The following is a 19,112-nucleotide window of genomic DNA, read 5'->3' on the forward strand; positions in this document are numbered from 1 at the left end:
GACCTCAGCATCAAGGAGGCCATAGTTGCAGGTTGCAGCTGTTTTGTTATGGAATAAAATTTTCAAAAAAGTCTCTCACTGGTTTTAAATAATAAACATAGTTTCAAAAGTTGTGCATCACCTAAAATTATGCTCATTTTCATAGTTGATTTTTTCGTGAACAGATTAACCGATTTCGCTAATTTTTTTTTATTATTTTAGATTTTTCGTTGGTATTTACACAGTTTATCAAAGGTATACTCAAACATTTTGAATTTATACTGGGTGGAAGAAAAGATACGTTTTTTTTATGTTAAGTTTGAGACACCCTATTGTGATGACAAGGTATAAGTGTGAGTATACATCGAAATCGTATTATAGTCTTATGTTTTGTGAACATTTTATTTTTAGAATGTCACTGATATCTTTAAAAACAAAGAAAATAGACAAAACTAAATTAATAATAAAAAATAACAGTTAACCCGCCATCAGACGCGCTATGAGGGAATCCCTCACCATATTTGTTTATAACCAATGAAATTGTGTAAACTAATACGATAACCTTAAGCACCCAGGAATGCCTTTAGCATGGTTCATGAGAGGTTATGAAAAAGTTATAGAATATTTCAGGCGGTCAGTGTGCTGTGTGATAGTTGAAACAAGAGACATCCCTCTTCAAGTGAGGGAATTCCTCACTGCGCGTGCAATCACAGTGAAATCACGTTTCTATTATCTCAAAGAAACTTTTAGGTTTTTATTTAATATTTAGGTAGGTTTAATTAAAATATTACTGTTTGGATTAGGTTTGGAACAGTGGCACACCGAGGGGGGGTTGGGGGTTAAAATCCCACCCAGAGCATATAGAAATATATATAAAAGAAAGTAGGAAATGTAACTTGTCTTTCACAAATAATACAAAAAAAAACTTTCGGTGCCCAAGCAAACCCCCTCCCCCCCCCCCAGAGGTAAATTCTAGGTGCGCCACTGGTTAAGAACCCATTTTTAAATTTACCTATTCTAATTGGGAAATAAGCCACAATTTAACTTGAAAAATTGATTTTATTGACGTTTCGAATTCCACCTCGGACGTCGTTATCAAAATACAAAATATTAATAGTTAATTACATAAATGCCACAAAGAAATAACTTCAGAACAGTTGTTAATTTTAATTTGTATTTTTAGTAAAATGAATTCGCGTAAAGAACGTTAATTTCTTAAGTGGCTTGCTGAAATTGAAAATTAGAAAATTTGCTTTTGATCTATATTATTTTTACATTTGTTTTGTTAAATTAATAAAAAAAAATTGGTTTACGAGACTTTCTATAATATGTGAGTACAACCCATTTTATATTTCTACATGTTGACATTCATTCTTCCTCGAAATAAGTCGAATTTATGTAGGTGAGGGCGACGCTCATACGCGTGCAACCACGTCACAATAGAAGACGCGTGTAACGGCGGGTTAACAAACCTTTAAAACAGAATGGCACACAACGTTAACAATAATTCTGGTCGACACCTTAAGAGTGGGTCTATTGAATAAAAGGAAGTACATATTTGCTTTTACTTCCTCGTATTTAAGTATTTACTTAATAGTAATTGAATAAAGCATTAAAGAAATGACTTTATTCAATAAGTATTAAGTAAATACTTAAATACTTGTAAGTAAAAACAAATACTTCTTTTTATTCAATAGACCCAATGTTTGTAATGAACATTGAATCCGTGAACATGTTCATGAAAAATCAACTATAAAAATGAGCGTACCTAAATTTTTTGGTGATGCTTAGCTTTTAAAACTGTGTGTATAATAATATGGAAATATCTATGGTAGAGGAGCGCAAGCGGGATTTTTTGCATTTACTCGAGCGCGTCAGATTATCACATGGGGAGAAACTGTGTAGCCTGTAAATGTACCTCTACCTTATATGTATATTGGCTCTTAATACAGGGGAGTTCGTTAAGTGGGGTCCGAAAAAAATATATATCCTTACAAAAACTCGAAATCGTCAAATTAAGATAAGGTAAGTCAAGTACATGCAAAACAGTGTATATTTCAAAAAGCTGAAGATTTGAGCAGGGCGTAAGGAAATGAGTGAGTCACAAAGTTTCACAAAAAAGCGAATATTTCGCGAAATGAACGTCAGATCGATAAACTAAAAAATACGTGTTGAACATGCTTCAAAAATCTGTCGAATGATACCAAACACGACCCCCACGGAGAGGGGTGGGGGTAAAATTAAAATTTTAAATACGAACCCCGCGATATTTCAAGAAATGAACATCAGATCGAAAAACTGGAAAATACATGTATTCAATATGTTTGAAAAATTTATCGAATGACACCATACACGGCCCCCCGAGGAGTTGGGGTAGGGGATTGCTTTACAATATTAAATAAGAGTCCCCATTTTTTATAGCAGATTTGGACTCCTTACGTAAAAAATAAGTAACTTTTATTCGAGATATTTTTTCAAATTATGGATAGCGTTATAATCAGAAAAAAAGATGGTTGGAAATGGAAAATTAAATTAAAAAATGGAAAGTCCCCCACTTTATGGAAAACTTAACTTAACTTTTTTTTTTGTCTTAGGACCTACTCTTCACAACCCAATAGGTCCCCATAACGCTCGAGTAACTGCAAATTTAGCATACTTTCCTCCCCTACTACTACTACTCATGCAACTTTTGTTTTAATAGTTAGGCTTTAGATTGATAATGTTGTATCGTAAATAAGAGTAGGGCATTTAGGAAAAGATAAATCGATTATTAAATATAGCACATATCAACTTGAAGCTTTTCCCTTTGTGTTCGGGATGACGTGAAGAAAAAATCTACAATAAAAAAACGGGTGGAAAAGCATAATTGCATTTTAGAGTGCATAAAATACATCAAAATACATTTGGGTATTCTTAATGCACTCAAAAGTGCATTAACAGTAACCTTACCAGATTACTCCGGTATTTTTGGAATTGCTAAACACAAATACGTCATCAAAACCGACCACTGGTTCACCTGGTGCCCAGGGTCATTTCTAAGGCATGTTATCTGGAGATTCGAGGATTTTCGGCACTAAATTGATACAAACATATTACTCGGGGGTTTTCTCGGAACACCTTGTACCTATGGTGACAGCGATACACGTCATCTGCTGGAATTTCGAGGCTGTCCGACACTAAATCTATGCAGAGTACTCGGTACAGCAATCTGTTTACACCAATTTAGTGTGGAAAACCCCCGAAACTCCAGATGACGTATCATAGCTCGGGGTATTCCCATCTCGGCCCACTATAATCCTTTAATACTTTATGATACCCCAGGTACATTTTAAAAACCCCCAGCTCGGCTCGAATATTAACAGGTAGGTATTAGGGTGTATTCCCATCTCGGCCCACAAATTTATCTTGGAATTATAGATTAGGGAAAATATACTGTTTGGGTATCTGCTACGCCACTTCTCATGTAGTCAAAAACAATTACTTCTAGTTGAAGATACACTAATGTCACTCTTTTTGTACTATGTTTTAAAAAGCATGTTATTCGGTCGACACCTCGTAGTGTAATTAATGTATCTTTCAATTAACTACTAGTTCAGTATCCAGGCAAAATCTAAATGACATCTTTAAGTATAAATGAAATGTTTAGTCAAAGAGGAAAATTGTTATTAGTGTGTGAACGTTATAAATTTAAAGAAGAAAAACGAAAATTAGCTTCAGGTGAAACAAAGTGGAGATGTGTAAAGGATAACTGCAAAGCATTCATCAAATCAATTGGAGAAAATAAGAATCGAATTACAACTAGTATAAACAATAGTCATAATCATAATCCGGACGCAGAAAACCTATTGAGTTGACAACAAATGATTTACATTGTGCAAAAGAAATCTGTATTATGCTCGTCGGAAATCACAACCAGCTTTACCAAAATCAGTTTTTGAAGTTCATGAAGTTTTAAGAAAATTAGAACCAAAAACAAATAGAGGGGAGAACTTTTTATTAGTGAATGACTCGATCGAAAATTTAGTGATATCTATTATATCAATTTAATATTCAATTTAATATATTATATCAATATAATAATAATAATAATATATATATATATATATATATATATATATATATATATATATCCAATTTTAATCCTTTCCATTTGTATATATATATATATATATATATATATATATATATATATATATATATGTTCGGAAAGGTTTCCGCGGTTAATACAATGAAACTTAAAGCTAAAATCAATATCAACAAAAGAATTAATATTAAAATTAAACTCACCAGGCTTCCGGGTTGAACCGCGTCGTTGGTTTCTAGGCCGAGCTTTCGACGTCCTCTCTGACGTCATCTTCAGGCCTTCCGGGGTCTCAGTCTCCTGAGGCTCCAGACACTACACTCACTACTCACTACTTCACTACTCACTGCAATACTGTTGTTGCTGATGCTGGGGCGGTCATTTATACCGTGGACTGGTGTGACTGACGTGGCTGTCGATGACGTGGCGGAGTGGGAATTAGCGCGAAGACGATTTGGAGAGGCGCGAAGATTTTTGACGGCGGGAATTGTATTTGTAGATGGAGCGGACGATGTTTTCTTTAGGAGGGGTCTCCAAGTCGAAGGTAAACGGATGCCGTCATCTCTTTTATTGAGACAATTTGGCCGTTTTTCGATTTCTATGGCTTCTCGGATAATTCTTTGTTTATAGAAGCGGATGGGGGCTATGGTTCTGGAGTGTTCAAAGTCAATTTTGTGACCTGTATGAAGATGGTGTTGGCCTAGGGCTGAAACTGAATCGGAATTGCGAACAGATATGGAATGTTCATAAATCCTATTTTGGATTCTACGATTGGTTTGTCCTATGTAAGATCGGGGGCAGTCTGCACAAGGAATTTCATAAACTCCGTGTTGTTCATTTGGAATGTTGTCTTTGACGGATCGGACAAGAGATGAAAGTTCCCCCCAACAAAAACTTTCATCTCTTGTCCGATCCGTCAAAGACAACATTCCAAATGAACAACACGGAGTTTATGAAATTCCTTGTGCAGACTGCCCCCGATCTTACATAGGACAAACCAATCGTAGAATCCAAAATAGGATTTATGAACATTCCATAACTGTTCGCAATTCCGATTCAGTTTCAGCCCTAGGCCAACACCATCTTCATACAGGTCACAAAATTGACTTTGAACACTCCAGAACCATAGCCCCCATCCGCTTCTATAAACAAAGAATTATCCGAGAAGCCATAGAAATCGAAAAAACGGCCAAATTGTCTCAATAAAAGAGATGACGGCATCCGTTTACCTTCGACTTGGAGACCCCTCCTAAAGAAAACATCGTCCGCTCCATCTACAAATACAATTCCCGCCGTCAAAAATCTTCGCGCCTCTCCAAATCGTCTTCGCGCTAATTCCCACTCCGCCACGTCATCTACAGCCACGTCAGTCACACCAGTCCACGGTATAAATGACCGCCCCAGCGTCAGCAACAACAGTATTGCAGTGAGTAGTGAAGTAGTGAGTAGTGAGTGTAGTGTCTGGAGCCTCAGGAGACTGAGACCCCGGAAGCCCTGAAGATGACGTCAGAGAGGACGTCGAAAGCTCGGCCTAGAAACCAACGACGCGGTTCAACCCGGAAGCCTGGTGAGTTTAATTTTAATATTAATTCTTTTGTTGATATTGATTTTAGCTTTAAGTTTCATATATATATATATATATATATATATATATATATATATATATATATATATATATATATATATATATATATATATATATTATATATATTTATATTATATATATATATATTATATATATATATATTATATATATATATATATATATATATATATATATATATATATATATATATATATATTATATATATATATATATATAATATATATATATATATATATATATATAATATATATATATATATATATATATATATTATATATATATATATATATATATATATATATATATATATATATATATATATATATATATATATATATATATATATAAAGAAGTTTGGTATTATTGACTGACAATATGTAGACTTTAGTTTTTTATTGAGGTTGCAGTCATTTATTTCTAAGGGGCAGGGTAAGAGAAACTCTGTGTTATAATCAAGCTTTCGCAAAATTTATTTGCTTCGTCAGGATTAGCTAAAATTATTGGCTAATTATTATTATATATATATATATTATATATATATATATATATATATATATATATATATATATATATATATATTAATTAAACGAAAAGATTTCTCTGGTATACAGAAGAAATCTTTTCTGTAGCGGACGCGAAAATGTAAATTTCAAAGTCTTCATAACAGAAAAGATTTCTTCTGTATACCAGAGAAATCTTTTCGTTTAATTAATATAGATGTCGTACCAAGTGTACTGAAGTCTGGTTATTTTATTATTACCAGAAAGGCCAAAAGCATTTTCTTACACCTCGACCATCCACCTAGATGTTCCTGACGAGAGCTTGACATGAGCTCGAAACACGTCGTGTAGAATATCGGTGGTGGTCGAAGTGAAATAAAATGCAATTGCCGTTTCCTTTCATATATATATATATATATATATATATATATATATATATATATATATATATATATATATATATATATATATATATATATATATATATATATATATATATATATATTTACTCCCAGCGTATGAAGTGAGCCACATATCAAAAGAAACTGCGGTTGAAGTGAGGTCCTATACAAAGTGAGGTCCAGTATACGGACCTCACTTTGTCAATCAATGTAAGACTTTTTCTTAGACATGTACTGATAGCAAACACTGTTTTTTTACAAAAAAAAGTTGGACCTCATTTTGTATGGTTCACATCAATTTTTAGTTCAGACATTTTCCGCATAGAGGCGCTGACTTTGGCGTATATTTTCTAACCATGTATATTCTATGCCCTGTTGAATAACTTACGATACACATAGTGAGGACCATACAACTGGCAACATCGTTCAGCCAATCTTTAAAACAGTGGATCGTCGCGTAATAAATTCAAACAGTACAAAAATGTATAATACCTACTTTAATCCTTTTTGAGAGCTTAGGCCCAAAATTTCGGTCGAACTCTTTTTAAACGCATTTATTTTTTTCGAGTCCTGAGAATATTAATAGGTATTTTTTAAAAATTTAAACGCAGAATAAAAGTCTACATTATTGCCGAGGGCAGAAAGTCCCTTATAATAAACAAAAAGTTTCTTTGAATGATATATTTAAAATTAAACATCAGACTAATTTTTATGTCTGTAAAGTCAGCAGCACCACTTTATAAGGCCGAATTCAGACTAAGACTATATTTTATTGCTAATTTATTGCTAATTTATTACGCAAAGAAAAAATTTATTGCTGTAGCCGTTTCCGAGAAACAGTGGGTGCTTCTAGCTTTACGGTAAAGCTAGCAGCACCCAACCTATATCTCGGCAATGAAAAGGAGTAGAGGGCCCATTTTAACGGCATATTTTATTGCTAATTAATTGCTCTTGATTGGTATATTAACCGATCCCGAAAAACTACCCCATCATCCTTAGCGCAAAACTCACCCCCGAAAAAATGAGGAAATCCGAAAATTGAATAGCAGGGAATTAATTACTAATTTATTGCTAATTTATTACGGAAAGAAAAAATTTATTTCTGTAGCCGTTTCCGAGAAACAGTGGGTGCTGCTAGCTTTACGGTAAAGCTAGCAGGACCCAACCTATATCTCGGCAATGAAAAGGAATAGAAGAGGGCCCATTTTAACGGCATATTTTATTGCTTATTAATTGCTCTTGATTGGTATATTAACCAATCCCGAAAAACTACCCCATCATCCCTTAGCGCAAAACCCACCCCCGAAAAAATAAGGAAATCCGAAAATTCATTAGCATGGAATTAATTACTAATTTATTGCTAATTTATTACGAAAAGAAAAAATTTATTGCTGTAGCCGTTTCCGAGAAACAGTGGTTGCTGCTATCTTTACGGTAAAGCTAACAGCACCCAACCTATATCTCGGCAATGAAAAGGAGTAGAGGGCCCATTTTAACGGCATATTTTATTGCTAATTAATTGCTCTTGATTGGTATATTAACCAATTCCCAAAAACTACCCTATCATCCCCTAACGTAAAACTCACCCCCGGAAAGATGATGAAAATCGAAAATTCAACCCCAAGGAATTAATTGCTAATTTATTACGGAAAGAAAAAATTTATTGCTGTAGCCATTTCCGGTGCTGCTAGCTTTACGGTAAAGCTAGCAGCACCCAACCTATATCTCGGCAATGAAAAGGAGAAGAGGGCCCATTTTAGCGGCATATTTTATTGCTAATCAATTGCTCTTGATTGGTATATCAACCAATTCAGAAAAACTACCCCATCATCCCCAAGCGTAAAACTCACCCCCGAAAAAATGATGAAACTCTAAAATTCAACTCCAAGGAATTGATTTTTAATTTATTGCTAATTTGTTACGGAAAGACAAAAATATTGCTGTAACCCTTTCCGAGAAACAGTGGGTGCCGCTGACTGTACGGTAAAGCTAGCAACACCCATCCTATATCTCGGCTAGGAAAAGAGGTACAGAGCGCATATTGGCGACATATTTTATTGTAAGTAATTGCTAAATTGACCAACCTTTAAAAACTACCCCATCCTCACCTGATACAAATATGTACACACTTCTTTACATAAAGAACATTTTACTTTATCATAGTATAACAAATAAATCCAGTTAGATATTTCTTCACCTTATTTTCATCGTTGGAGATAGTTCTGGAATAGGTATCTGCTGCTTTTATGAGAATTTGTCTTCTAAAATATAATAACATCCAGTACCTATATATTATTATCATAGTTGACATTGTTAGATATTTGTTTAAGCTTTTTGAGCATCATTATTTTTGACGTAAGTTTAGTTCCGTATTTTGCAATTTCACTCTGTATTACCGAAGCATGTATGAGCTGAACGTCAAATACAACGAAATAATAGATTTTAAAAAGCGTAGTAGAATGTCATCATAAATTATAATTACCAATTTTTACTTTAGTATTATGTATTTAGTTTTCTTGAGAGCTCTTTGGAACTTAGATAGATGCAGATTACACGGGTAAACTTTTATTTGCAAAAGCAGATGCATAAATCGTATAAAACTTGGATTCTGCATATTAATTTGACATTTTACTTAGGTTCTTTAAAGCGGCTCTTAGGATTCTTTGTGCCTCTCGATATATATTTATGTACTATCAAGTTCCTTTTCAGTTTTGTGCTATATTTATATTATTTTAAAAAAATATTAGATATTGCGTAGAAAATGTGTTTAAAATTGCTGACAAGAAATACGAATCAAGCCAAGGTTGTGTGTAGTAAGATACATTTTTTCGTCTCGAACGAACTGCCTCAGTCATCAAAAACTGCAATAAACAGTGGGCGGCGCGGTATGAATGAAAGTCACTTATCAGTATAGATTGATTTATCACACTTGTTAGAAATAACATTGTTTAAAAAACAATGATATTGTAATCTTGAATTTTTGGCAACTTTGGAAAGCTATAAATGATTTGTTTCATATTTTATGTTTCATTAATTTTTATCAAATAAATTTTTTAATGTTGTTCTGAAGCTATTTTCTTGTGGCATTTTTACAATTTTAACTATTTAGAATGGGAAATAAGCCACAATATTATTAAAAAATGATTTTTATTAACGTTTCGACGCCCAAATCGGGTGCCGTTGTCAAAATACAAAATACTATATAGTATTTTGTATTTTGACAACGGCACCCGATTTGGGCGTCGAAACGTTAATAAAAATCATTTTTTAATAATATTGTGGCTTATTTCCCATTCTAAATAGTTCAAATAAATTTTAATCGATGAACTATTTGACGAATAGGCAAATGGATGAAGAAGTTATATATTTTACTATTTTTTTCTTGTATAAGGAAATATGACACTTTGTAATTTCTAAATTTTTTACTTAATTTATTTTCAGTTTTCTTAAAAATAAGACGACAGAGATCAGAATTACAAAAGGAAATACGAGCAAGGAAATACAAATTCTAATAATGAGTGGGAAAAGAATTTCATGTTTATTGACAATAACGGAAAATCATTATGTTATTTGTAATTCTATGGTCAAAAATTATAAAGTTAGCAATTTACGTCGATATTATGAAATCAATCTTCCTCAGTGTTCTAAAAGTCAGTATCCACCAACATAGGCGTAACCAGGGGGGGGTTTGGGGTTATAATAACCCCCCATTTGGATGTACTTTGAGCTGTATACGCTTAACACAATTACTATTCCATACCCCCCAGAGACCATCAAGTAGTTGTAACCCCCCCCCCCCAAGGATCATCCTGGTTACACCTCTGTCCACCAAATTCCAAATAAACTTGCTTCTCTAAAATCAAATTTAAATAAACTACATTCAATTTTGACGCCAGTTTTGTTTATTTCCTGGAATATTGTTCGTAAAAATCACCCGTCCGGAGTGTGGAGAGTAGAGTTGATTAAAAAAACTTGAAAGATGTAGGTAAATACATACTTTTGGATCCAAATAATGCATTGCATAAAGTTGTTTCGCAATTCTCCATCTCGAGACACACAACCGAACGACGCATATCTGCAATTAATTAATCTCTTGCATAATTTAATAAATAATTTAAAGAACTGTACTCTGTACTGCATTCAGTTTAGAATTTGAAGTATCTGCTGCTAACTACTTGCTTAATAAACATTGCTGGAAAAATAAAACATTTGGCATTTTCCCCGAATAAAAAAAATCGTTGCAATATTAAACAAGTGAAATGGAAGTTGAAACGTCAAATTAATTTAATTTATTCCTTATTTATTTAAATTTAAATTGTGAACTTTTCCCAAATAAAATAATACATAATATGGTCTTTATTACTCATCGTTGCAGTCCATAAAAGGAAAATAATTCAATTTACTGCTTCACTCTTTTCCAAAATAAAACAAAAAATATTTTAGCTTTATACTTAAGCTACAATAGGTTTGGAAGGAGGTGCATTCATAAAAGACACAGCAACTATGTATTTCAAGAAATTAACAACGAAAGACGCATGTGTGTATTGCTCTTAAAACTAAATTACATATTTTCAATTTTTGTGAATCCAGGGGAGTGAGATCGGTATTGTGTGAGGGATGCTTTAAATTAGGCATATTTAGCAATAAAATAGGCACTAAATCAGATATATTTATAATAATAATAAGATTCTTTATTTCCCCTATAACCAGGTTTCTAACAAAATTTATTCTCGGTAGAATGATTTCGGCGTTAATCCGAAAACCCGTGAATATTTTGACAGATATCAGTCTATTTACCAAGTTAAAAGAAAGGGTGGTTTTGGTGGACGCCATGTTATTTACGTTGCAAAACCTTTAAAACTAAAATTATTTCAGTTACTTTAATTTTATATAGCTCGATGTTCAGATAAAATCTATTGCGAAACTTAATCGGAAAATAACAAAAATTAACTTGAATTTTTGAATATGCTTCATCTGCTATTTCCGTTAAAATTGTATTCTAGACAAAACACAACGTTATTATAAAATTTAATGTTCCTGGTACATATCGGCATTCTTTTCATCGGCTGACACAGGACATTAGTAATATTTATTATTTCACTTGCTTTGCTTAATACAGTACAGTTTGTTAATGTGAAGCGGAAACATCAAACTTTTATTACTTGGTGCCGATAACCTAAACATTTGTAATATCAAATATCACTCATCATGGACATCTGTATTGATTTGAAATAGTAAATCTAGGTAAATAGTTCTATAACATAATATAATGTAAAATATTTGGATAAAAATTTTTTTACTGTCCGCATTTGTACCATTATTTATTGTCCGCGTCCGTTGTTGAGAGTGTCCGTTGAAAGGAGTTAAAAAGTACAGGTTCGCATATTGTCGAATGATTTTTGTTTTAAAAATCGTCCGTACAGAGGAGTTGTCCGGCGAAGAGAGGTGTCCGTTAAGAGCGAGTTTATTGTATTACTTTTTTTCACTAGTTAAAAAATGAAACTACATATAATATAGTAGTGGAGGAAAGAATGCTAAATGTGCAGTCACTCGAGCGCTTAGGGGACCTATTGGGTTGTGAAGAGTAGGTTCTAAAACCAAAAAAAATTAAGTAGTTTTCCGTTTTAGTGGAGAATTATTGTTTCAAATAAAAGTTACTTATTGTACGTAAGGAATCCGAATCTGCAATAAAAAATGGGGGCTCCTATTTAAAATTTTAAGTAACCCTCCAACCCAATCTCCGTTGGGGTCGTGTTTGGTGCCATTCTATAGATTTTTCAAACATATTGAATAAGTGTATTTTTAAGCTTTTTCGTATTAAAAATTTAAATTTTACCCCCACCCCTCTCCGTGGGGAGTCGTGTTTGGTATCATTAGATAGATTTATGACAAATATTCAAGCGAAATATTCGCTTTTTTCTTGTGAAACTTTGTGACTCACCCATTTCCTTACGCCCCGCCCAAATCGTCAGATTTTTGAAATATAAACTGTTTTGCATGTAGTTAACTTACCTTATCGTAATCTGATGATTTCGAGTTTTTCTAAGGATACATTTTTTTTTCGGCCCCCCTTAACGAACACCGCTGTGTTTAGAGCCAATGTGTGGTAGAGATACATCTACAGGGTACCAGGTATCTCCCCATGTGATAATCTGACGCGCTCAAGTTACTGCAAAAATCTCCGCTGTCCGCTTGGGCTCCCCTACCAATAGGTAGCTAGGATTTTGACGTTTATTAGGTACCTACCTAAATAAAATTACTTGACATTGTCAAAATTTATATCGCATAAGTTTACAGTAAACTACATTTTATTGTCTAAAATATATTTTAAATATGATATTATTGAAGTTTGTGGTCTAAATACATACTAGATTGGTGTAATAAGCCAATTAAAAATATTCAGAAACTTGAGTCTATGTATTATAAGAAGTTACTGTTAATAGTATATAACCACGTTACAGGAAACATTGTTGTATAAGAGCGATAACCTAGTGAGTAGACCTCGGATTCGTAAACCAGAGGTTTCGAGTTCAAATCCGGGGTGTGGATCTCCGATTTATTTATTTATTGTTACTGCATTCATGTCTATAGACAATGTTGCAATCTATAGGGGGGGAGCAAAGTATGCTAAATTTGCAGTCACTCGAGCGTTATGAGGACTAATTGGGTTGTGACTATTAGGTCCTAAAACCAAAAAAAGTTTTCCACTTTAGTTTCCATTTTTTAATTTACTTTTCCATTTCCAATAGGTAATCGTTTTTTCCGATTATAGCGCCATCTATCCATAATTCGAAAAAATGTCTCGAATAAAAGTTGCTTATTTTTACGCAAAGAATCCAAATCTGCAATACAAATTTGGGGGTCCCATTTAAGATTTTAGAGTAACCCCCCACCTCACCTCCGTTGGGGGTCGTGTTTGATACCATCCGATAGATTTTTCAATAAAACTTTGAAAGTGTATTTTGCAGTTTTTCGATCTGATGTTCATTTTGCGAAATATCGCGGGGTTTGTATTTAAAATTTTAAATTTACCCCCCACCCCTTTCCGTGGGGGGGTCATGTTAATTTGATAGATTTTTGAAAAATAGTGAAGACGTATTCTTTAGTTTTTCGATCTGATGTTCACTTCGCGAAATATTCGCTTTTTTTGTGAAAGTTTTTGACTCATCCATTTCCTTACGCCCCGCTCAAATCGTCAGATTTTTGAAATATACACTCTTTTGCTTGTACTGAACTTACCTTATCTTAATCTGACATTTCGAGTATTTTTAAGGATAGATTTATTTTTTCGGAACATCCTTCTTAACGAACATCCCTGTGTTAACAGCCAATATGCGGTAGAGGTACATCTGCAGGGTACCAAGTTTCGCTCGACCCGTTCGAGTAACTGCAAAAATCCCTGCTTGGGCTCCCCTACCACTATTACAATGCGGTTTATAACTATACATTTAACATCAAACTAGTGCATATCTATATCTAATTGAATATACAGGGTGTTTGGTAAAGAATGGGCCATAACTTAACCTCAGATTCCTGAGCTTAGAATAGGTCGATTTAGGCTAACTTACCTTGGTAAAAAAGTTGTTAATCACCGAAAGTCAAAGTTAAACTTTTATATTTTATTTATTTTTGAATATTTCCTGACAGGTATGGGACAACAACACGAAATTTGGTATATGGTGCTGGTATTGTACAATCTACTAAATTATGTTTAAAAGAACGTTTCTGGCTACTACCAGAGGCGTCCGACGGCAGAACGTGAATGGTTGACCCTTCCCAAATTCTACGCCACTCGCGGAATTGATATTTTAGTGCAATTTTTTGATTCTCCAATACTTTATTATACAAATCCATTAGTTTTTGAGATATTTGAAGGTAAAACGAAGGAGCATAAAACATTAACCAAAATAAGTGTGCCTTTTCATTTTTAACTTCAAATATCTCGAAAACTCATGACTTTACCGTTACGAATGAAAAGTATATTATTTGCAGAGAAAGTATTGCAGAATCTAAAAATTATGCTAAAATAGCAGTTTCATCAGTGGCGTAGAATTTGGGAAGGGTCAACCATTCACTTTCCCCTGCCGTACGCCTCTGGTATTAGCCAGAAACGATTATTCAACATAATTTAGTAGGGTGTACAGTGCCTACACTTTCTGCCAAGTATCACATGGATGTCAAATTATTTTAAAGTATTTTTTTAAATAATTTATTCTTTATTTAAAACTTTAAGAACTTTAAAAACTATTTGACATGTCCTTATGGTACTTGACAGAAAGTGTAGGTACTGTACACCCTACTAAATTATGTTAAGTAATCGTTTGTGGTTAATACCAGAGGCCTACGACAGGGGAAAGTGAATGGTTGACATTCTACGCCACTGAAAAAACTGCTATTTTAGCATAATTTTTAGATTCTCTAATACTTTATATGCAAATAATATACTCTTCATTCGTAACGATAAAGTCATGAGTTTTCGAGATATTTGAACTTAAAAATGAAAAGGCACCCTTATTTTGTCGTTAAATATCTCGAAAACTAATGGCTTTGTCGTTACGAATGAAGAGTATGTTTTTTACATAAAAAGTGTTGGAGAATCAAAGAATTGCACTAAAATAGCAATTCCGCCAGTGGCGTAGAATTTGGGAAGGGTCAACCATCCATGTTCTCTGTCGTACGCCTCTGGTAGTAGCCAGAAACGTTTGTTTCACATAATTTAGTAGATTATACAATAAGAGCACCACTTACCAAATTTCGTGTTGTTGTCCCATGCCTGTCAGGAAATATTCAAAAATAAATAAAATAAAAGTTTAACTTTGACACCTTGTATTTAGGTTAATATCAGCTTTTCTACTAAGGTAAGTTAGCTTAAATCGACCTATTTAGAGCTCACAGGAATCTAAGGTAAAGCTATGGCCCATTCTTTACCAAACACCCTGTAGGTATTAAAGTTATTAATTTGTTTATCTTTATTTTGTTAGTTTTATTTTTGTTAGTTTAGTGGAGCTGAAATCAAATAAGTGTTTTGCCTGTAAATAAAATTAACAAACAGTACGAGCAAGAACAAATCGTCCACATCCTTCTTATAACTACAAGTGACTGAAACAGGAAACGTCGGTAGAAACGACTAATCTCATATTTACCGACAACACTGTATGGTCCTCACTTGATGAGCTGTAAGAAAATATACACGTAAAGTTGTCCTCACTTTGTGCGCATAACAAAAAATTATATACAGTCTCGCTTTAATAGCTGGGTATAATGGCCTCACTTGGGTGGCAATATACTTGAACAATACGGGACAAATACACGTAATTTTTTTTGTGTATACTGGTCATTTTTTAATTGCTATTTACTTGTCAAGGTCACTATGAAGAGATGAAACGATTATGTCTACGTTTTCTACCGGTCCTCACTAAGTGCGCGTAATGTCAGGACCTCACTTTGATATCTGTGCATAAATATATATATATATATATATATATATATATATATATATAATATATATATGACCTGTATATGTATAACCTGTCGGTTATGATCCGTGTTCAGCAACTCCAAAAACCCGAGTAATCATTTTGTATCAATTGTCGAAAACACTCGAAACTCCAGAAGACAACGTGCCTTAGCGTTACCCTAGGCACCAGGTGCTCCGGGAGTCCGTTCTGATGGTGTATTCCTGTACAGCGACGACAAAAACCCCCCGGAGAATCTATTTGCACCAATTTAAAGCCGAAACCCTCGAAGAACCATATTACTGGCCTTAGCCGTAACCCTGGACACTAGGTGTTCCGGGGGTTCTGAAGGCTTATTCATGTTCAGCGACCCCAAAAACCTCCGAGTAATAAAATCTGGCCCTTAATATACTGATTTTGACATGTATATGCACTTCGGGATGCATTTTATGCACTTTAAAATGCAATTATGCATTTCCACCCATATGCAATGCCGGTGCCGCCCAAAATCCCGACAGCCAAAATTCCGACAGCCAAAATCCCGACGGCCAAAACACCGACACGCCAGAATACCGACAGGCCAAAATCCCGACATGCAACAATCCTCGCATAAGTAAAAATTCCGACCACTACATTTTGAATATTTATTGTTTCCTTTTCAAAATATAAAAAACAGATGGCCATAAACAAAAAACAAGAAATAAATGTTATTATATATTAAAAACAAACTTATCAAACCTGTCGGGATTCTGGCCTGTCGGGATTTTGGCCTGTCGGGATTCTGGCGTGTCGGTATTTTGGGGTAGACCCATGCAATGCAGTTATGCAAGTCGAAATGTGCTGTATCGATTTATTCCGGTGTTTTTTGTTCTAGATGCCCTGGTCTAAATTATTCTGAACACAATTCAATGTCAATAGTAGTAACAATTATTAAATTTACTACTTAGTGATAAAAATCCTCACATAAAGTGCTGTTGTGACTAATTATTGTAGAAAAATTCTTCTTTAATTGTCATTAATACGGTTGTTTTTTTATAAACATTTGTTACGTTACCTCTGTTACATAAGATATGATAAGGCAAAAACATATTATGACACAATACAATTTTTAAAGAGGTTCTAAAACTGTTTTCTTGTGGTCTGTTTAAGTTAAATATTGTTTTATACGGGATTAAGCCACAATTGATTGTAATGGTAATTACATTTTACATTTGCTTTGACGTTTCAATTTGCCGAATTTGCAATGGGGAAATCGTTTTGAAAAAACAAATCATTACTTAAGAAAATATTGGATTTAACCTGTAAACCAATTTTTAAAATTGATTTACAAATTATAATTATAATTATACCAAAGATTATTCTCAGTACGTAGTACTGTAGTAGAATTTTTATTTTTTTTTTACAAATTACCAAACGTTATTCTTAGTACCACTAAGTGGTAGCTTTAAGATCACATCGGTATTTCACTAGAAATATGATGAAAATGGCTGGAAATGCATAATTGCATTTTAAAGTGCATAAAATGCATTCAAAACTACATAAGCATGCATGGGCACCCATACCCATGGGCAGGGAGGGCCGTGGCCCCCCCTAGCTTTTCGGTTGCTGTAAACTATATATGGTTATCCAAAGTATACAAAATATAATGTGCAACATTGTCTGCCCCCCACCAGAAAATTTTTATATAGGCGCCCGTGTAAGCATGTTGAAATCAGTATATTAAGGTTAAGATATGGTTACTATGGCAGTTTTTGGTTTTTGGATCTCCTAGAGTTTTGAGGATTTTCGGCATTAAATTGATGCAGATTACTCGAGGCTTGGCTTATTTGGGGTTGCTAAACATGAATACGTCATCATAACCGACACTCAGAGCACATGGTGCCTACGGTCACTACTAACGCACGTCATCTTCTAGAGTTTCGAGGCTTTTCGGCACTAAATGCATGCATAATATGGTTTACTTGTTTAGTAGGGGGTTTTGTGGTCGCTACGCCGAATACGCTGTCTGAACCGATCCCGGACCCGTTATACCCAAGATTACTGCTAAGGCACGCCATCTCCTGGAGTTTCAAAGGTTTTTGAGCACCAGTTGCACCGGAAGTCGGTTCTGATAACGTATTCGTGTTCAGCGACCCCACAAATCCCCAAGTAACAAAGGCTGGCCCCTAATATACTCATTTTGTCATTTTTATGCACTTTTGGATGGATGTTACGTACTGTAACTACAATTAAGCATTTCCACCCATTTTTTATTTTAGACCTTTTTCCTGACGTAATCCCGAACACAATGCAAAAAGTTGCTAGTCAATAGCTGCTGTATTTAAAAATGTATTTATATATTCCTAAATGCCTGGTCTAATAGGTACATAAACATTCATGTTACATAACATGAGTCAATTAGTCACAACTCAGAATATGTTAAAAAAAACATTTTAAAAACATTTACTATTAAAAATCTAATTGAAAATAATCCAAACAGCGATTTGTATTTGATATATATCAGCTTGGAAAAAGCTTTTGACAGTACATATATAGAGAGAAACAATTTGGCATAGTCTTAAGATTATCCCATATTAAGCGTTTGTAGGCTATCGACCCGTGTTCTGTGAAAAGAAGGTAGTGTTGCTCAAAATAGTTTAGAAGAACATTGACAGCTTCCTCAGCCTTCTGTTTAGATACCCTTTTGATTGATACCGTTCAGTCATTTTCTTCGCTTGACTCTCATTTTCGAATGAATCAGTTTGTGACGTACCGGGCTAATAATTCAAAAGTAGTTCGACAATAGTTTGGCAAATAATTTTGTCTGATGCCATGATCGCCAGATTTGGCCAGATCTGCTGGCGTACTCGTGTTCAGCAACCCCAAGAACCTCTCGAGTAATATATTAACATCAATTTGGTGTCTGAAACCTCGAAACTACAGAAGATGACATGCACATCAGTCACTCTAGGTACTAGGTGCTCTAAGTGTCAGTTTTATGTCATATTCATGTTCAGCAACCCCAAAACCCTCGAGTAATATGTTTGTATCCATTTAGTGCCGAAACCCCTCGAAACTCCAGAAGATGGCGTGCCTCAGCAGTGACCCTGG

General features: G+C 34.1%; 1 protein-coding gene across 4 annotated transcripts in view; it reads left to right on the forward strand.

Annotated features, from left to right (window-relative positions):
* The window catches only part of LOC126890547 (protein 5NUC-like), a 175,736-nt gene that overhangs the window by 26,431 nt on the left and 130,193 nt on the right, over nt 1-19,112 (forward strand). The gene's annotated exons all lie outside the window — the stretch shown is intronic.

Source organism: Diabrotica virgifera, chromosome 8, assembly GCF_917563875.1.
Source record: "Diabrotica virgifera virgifera chromosome 8, PGI_DIABVI_V3a".
Taxonomy (NCBI): Eukaryota; Metazoa; Arthropoda; class Insecta; order Coleoptera; family Chrysomelidae; genus Diabrotica; species Diabrotica virgifera.